Source organism: Capsicum annuum, chromosome 4 (assembly GCF_002878395.1).
Source record: "Capsicum annuum cultivar UCD-10X-F1 chromosome 4, UCD10Xv1.1, whole genome shotgun sequence".
NCBI classification, from domain to species: Eukaryota; Viridiplantae; Streptophyta; class Magnoliopsida; order Solanales; family Solanaceae; genus Capsicum; species Capsicum annuum.
In genome coordinates this window covers 35068820-35074626 of record NC_061114.1, presented here as the reverse complement: position 1 = coordinate 35074626, position 5807 = coordinate 35068820, and the positions used below count along the sequence as shown (strand labels likewise).

General features: G+C 34.6%; 1 pseudogene; it reads right to left on the bottom strand.

Annotated features, from left to right (window-relative positions):
- Window positions 1-351: 351 nt before the first annotated feature.
- LOC107868047 lies at window positions 352-5267 on the bottom strand (annotated as a pseudogene).
- Between the last annotated feature and the right edge of the window lie 540 nt (window positions 5268-5807).

Here is a 5807-nt window from a genome sequence, read left to right as displayed (position 1 = left end):
ATAGACCTATTGCAACGGTTTTCCTAACCTTCTATTGTGACGCTTTGTATCATCTATAGCAATGGTTAAGAACTGTTGCAATAGACTATATTGCAACGATGGAAAAGCGTTGCAATAACCTTATTGCAACAACTTTCAAATATCTACTGCAACACTTATTAATCTTTTGCAACGATTTTTAACTACCTATTGCAACTCTTTTTGACACCTATTGCAACAGTGATTTAGATCTTTTGCAATATTTTTTACTACCTATTGCAACTATTATAATTAGCTATTGCAATGATTTTTTCTACCTATTCCAACTACTTCAAATACCATTAACAGTTCAAATACCAATTGAAATAAATATACACACATCACAATTAAATCTTTCATTAATAATAATATGTAATCAAAACCCAAAAGAAAAATGTTAAAGCTAGTTTTCCCATATAATATCAAATTCAAGTAGCAATAAGTTTCATAAAATTCAAAATCAAAAAGATCGATATTAAAGCCTCTATCAACAATTCAAAAATCTTGTCAATTTCTTCATCACTTCTTTCTTCATCTCCTTCAAGATTTTAGACACCTATAAAAATGAATAAATCATTTCAATTAATTAGCACTTAAATGATAACATATTTAATTTTAATTTAGAACATAGGAAGGACAACTATAAAAAGAACAAAGAGGGTGGGCAATTGTGTATAATACCATAACGAGCAAGGAAACAATAGAAACAAAAAATAAACAAAGATCTTCATTCACAAAGACTTCAAAAGAGCATCTTGGAGAATAAAGACTAACATATAACACCAACAAATAACAGAACCCTTATAGGATATCAATAAAACAAAGCACCTCATAGCTTCACAAGTGACAAAATAGCACAATGGTTCATTTTTTCTAACTTCTATAAGATCAATATAAATGTTAATAGTAATTTCTATCGTCAAAATTAGCCATTAACTATTTTGACTATAATCATAGTAAACTCTTCCCGGGTAAGAGCAGCAGCTTGACCAACAACCAGGAAAACAACCTATAGTGTTATGTAACTATAGGAAAACAACCAGGTTACCAGTCTGTTCTCGTGGTTCATCTCATGCACTACACTTTTATCTTGCTTTTGATCTTATGCATACAACATGTTGAATTAGAACGTCTAAATATATGAATACCAAGTGTGTGGCAGGATAATTTTCAGGGAAAAAACAGAAGGATTTGGTCCATATCTAATAAAGCAAAACTGAACCACATCAAATGATCATGTAAGTAGATGTCATATATGGTGCCTCCACACTTTTTAGGTTAGCACAGGCATGAAATGCAACATGATAAACTGTCAATTCCCTATTTAAAAATCCACCAAGCCGAAAAATATACTCATGGATCTTACAGGAATGTCACTAAGTGCTTCAACCGCTGACCAACCATTGGATTTCTCAACTAGCTCAATAATCTACTCCAGGAAATAACAAAATCAAATAAGTTAAGATATTATAAAAATGAAAAACTTTTAAAAACACATGGATGCACTAGTTGCTCACTTAGGAAGCTAGATCATCCGTGACAGGTTCCTTATTCTTGTGAGCCGCTAAAATCCCAGCATAGCAGAATTTATTCAGACTAAGACCAGCAGCAGTAATGTTCCGAACAATTACATACCTGCAATGTTGGAAGGGCAGCCAACCAGATGCCGGAGTACACAAAATTCTGAATCTAGCAGAAAGGAAACCACATAACATCATGTTTCATAAAGATTGGATGAAATATGATGCTTAAACATCAACATTTAGTGTGGAGAAGTTTTGACTGCAGGGAAACTTTAAGGCTCTAAATCAAGTATGCACTCTTATTCCCAGAACATGTGATAGTGGGAGAGGTAAGGCTAGCATATTTGGTCAGAAGTAAATACCATTTCAAAATCAGTAATTTGGTAAAGCGGGGGATGTGTGTTTGGCACACGTTATGAGCTTGAATCCTAGTGGAGAAGGAAAGAGGGGTGGACCCATTATCTACCGACTTTAGAAGTTGGAAACAATGTATTCTCAATTTTGAAAAATAATATCAGTATATCATATAAAAGCCCCAATGGAATATTTTATTGCTCCATCAAGAACAACTGAACCCAATTTTGGTTTGATTAAAACGTACAAGAACTTCTAATTGTTTCCACCTAATGCTCTTATTAGACTGACTTCTAAACTATCAACATTAAGTTTTCCCTTCTTGTTTTTTTAATCCCTTGATAAATCACAACTGCTTAAAAATTTTGTTTGCAAATGTTAGAAACTCTTGACATTCTCTGGTAAAAAGTTATTGATCGCTCTCTCTTATATTTGTTTATTTCTTTAGATTATTACGCTTTCAAAGGCTAGTAGTCTTTAAGATCTAAAATATTTATTGAATTCTTCTCCACTCACTACAGCAGACGAGGAATGTCAACACAAACCTATATTTGGGTAAACTTCCATCATTTCTTTCCCTAATACTTCAGAAGATGTCATTTATCACCTAACGTCAAATTATTGACAACTAAAAGTAAATCAACAGATGAGCTGAGAAAAGAAAATCGTTAGATTATCAACAGAAGTGTTATTTAAACTTGGCGTGGATATGGAATGAGTGAAGGAAGCCACAATTTCACTTATGGAATTTTGGAAAGACCAACAAGGAATGGCACAAACTATCCCTAGGTTAATCCTGTATTTGTAAGATGTATATTAGGCTGAAAGTGGTATAATGCCTAGTATGAGTACAAAACTATGCTCTTTCGATATCTGAACTTCGTGTCCTTACGACTCTTCGCCCTACTTTTTACAAATTCAGCTCGAGAGAAAGAACAATTTGATGATCTGTATTCCAATAGCAATATTTTTTGGAGTCCTTTAAACATATCAAATTTTCTTATAACTTCTAATAGTGAAACTTTTGAGGTTTAGCTGACTTGTTACATAAAAGCTCAATTCATTTGACAGTACTGAATCAATCACACGAGGAAATAAGAGAAATGTGTCATTAAGTAAACTATGTTGCAACTATATGGTACAACAATTTGACTTCGTTCATAGTGATCAGGTAGTAACTTAGTATATTTTTTTGAGCGTTATTATATCTATCTTGTGGTTGATTGCAATGATCAGCAAGGAAGTGAAACACTTAAACATCTTTTTATTCACTATATATCAAGTTTTGAAGTGGCTCAAATACTCATGTCATTGAGGTGGACAAATTGAGCTAAGGTGTGATCATCTCACAAAGAAAATATTCTTAAAGTATCAGAAAAAACTTATTGGTTGACAATCGACCGTTAACGCAGTTATGAGGCTAACGAAGGAACCTTTAGCTTATGATCTATTCTTTCCTACTTGAGGGGTGTTAGAATATAGCCTAATATATTATGTTAATTTCATATTGTATAGAATTTATTTATAATCACACCACAATTAAGAATTCCTATTATGAGTAATCTTCTTTCAAGTCAAATTATCTTACACCATAAAGTAGAATAAAGAAAATGACTAATAGTACCCCTAAGTATGCGATGGGATGGTCGAGCTGCTTAGAAATCTCCCAGATATTTTATATAACCATGCTTGAGGACAAAACCGGACTAGTTACAAGTTACAAAAGCATCTCCAGACTAGTCATATCCATAATTATAAGGAAAATAAAACGTACATTGATAACATAAATAAAACATAAATTATAGACATGGGCATCATAGACTTAACAAACCATAATTTAATGCACCTTACAGAATCTTAATGAGAAACGACCCATATCTAAGTCGACACAAAGTTTCCTCTAAAAGTACACAAATGCACATAGAAGAATAACATTAAACAAACAAACCAGAATATAAGTAATAGTGAAGTAATAAACCTTTACCTTATCTCTGTGAAAGTTATCATCACTGTGAGGATCAAATAGCACGTCGCCAGTTTCAAGATCAAAACAAATGCAAGCGAAAGACCAAAGTTATCATCTGTGAACTGTTTATACGTCCAACATGCACTGCCAAAGTCAACGACTTTTCACTTTAGGTCAACCGATTCCAACAACTTCCTCCTTGTAGAATGGCTTCCTTTCTTAGGACCCTCATATTTTCCAACTTCCTGTTGCAACACTAGCATTTACAGAAGTATCAAGCGGACCATTTAATAACTTTGTAGAAGTTGAGGTATGTTGTCCAGCCTTAGTCATGAGAGAAGCATCATTTCTCACAAAACATTGAGCTGCTTGTTTGGCCTTTCTTCTAATCTTCTTATGGTAGTTCTTAATCAAATTTTCATCTGATGCTACATAACCCTTCGGAGCTCCGCCATCTAGCGTGGTTTTATCCTTATGATTAGGAAGTATAAGAGGTTTTCTAGATTTTCTGGGGTCCTTAGATGGATCAATTATTGAGCAGAGTAATACATTCTCGGGTTTCAAATCAGTGTGTATGATAGAAAGTTGTCTGTGCATATAATCCAATCCCACTAGAACATAAAAACACTGCTCTTTGACCATATGAATAGGCAGTCCACGATAATCAGTATAGTTAAGAAGAGTCAAGAGATTATCATCCAAATACTCAAAAACAATACACACATGTTGCTCATTTGGACCTGAGTGTTTAAAATTATCCAGTAAATTTGCAACAGATTTTTTATCATCCAGATCACACTCTGCGATCTGTTTAAAATGGTGATCTCATCAATCGCTGCTTCCGTGTAATGCTGCGCACTCTTTTGTACTTTCAGCGCTACGAATCGCTACATAATTAACCAAAATATACACATCAACTTCTTACTTCCCAGTAAGAGTAACAAAGTAAAATTACTACCTACTCAATATTGCTAATCTAAGTTCTTATTCATCAGAAATTACTGAGGATTACACATGCATCCATATTTATGCAGTTATGCACAATTAGTTAAACTAGACCAAAACCATTTTACACCTGCGCCAATTGCCGCACACCACTTGTAGTCCACTAACAACAACAACAACAACCACCTAGTGTAATTCCACAAGTGGGGTCTGGAGAGGGTGGGGTGTACACAAACCTTACCCCTACCTTTTTAGGGATATTATAGTGAAACTATTTTCGTAGTCCACTATTACTATTATGATGATGATGTTGAAGCATAGGAAAGGAAACATACATCAGGGATGAAGACCATAGATTGGTCGCAGGAAAAGAAAGCATCTTGCAAGCGAGCACCTTTCATGGTGCAAATAAGAAGTGAATGAAATGTATCTCTCCCTGGCTTTACTCCATCCAACATCATGTCATCATAAACATCCCTCAACAAGTAATTCCTAACTCATAACCATACATACATACAAGGGGGCGGGAATAATAATAAGATAAATGGATTCCCCAAACCAAAATAATTCCATCAAATTAGTACCATCGTTAAGCAGTAAGAGAGGTAATAATAGTGTTGTATTCAGCCTTATTGTTGGCATAGTTTCTCTTGGCGTACTCTTCCGGTGTGGCTACCAAGTATTTCCAAAAATCGAAAAAGCTGCACGAAGCATGAATACCTGTTTCAATAGATGGGTAGAGTTCAATAGAAAGCAGTCGGAGCACTCATAGTCGGAGCAGTAGTCAATCGGAGCACTATGGTCGGAGTGATAGTAGGAGTAGTGATCGGAACACCGATTTGAGATGTCGTCTGTACTGGTGTGAAGTTTTTGTTAATTTTGAGATGCAGTGATTTTGTTACTTCGGAGCAATGATTTGAAAATTTGGTGCACTAATTTGAAGATCGGAGACCCAAAGTGTCTGATTTGGAGCAGTCATTTGAAACGCGGTCATTGAAACT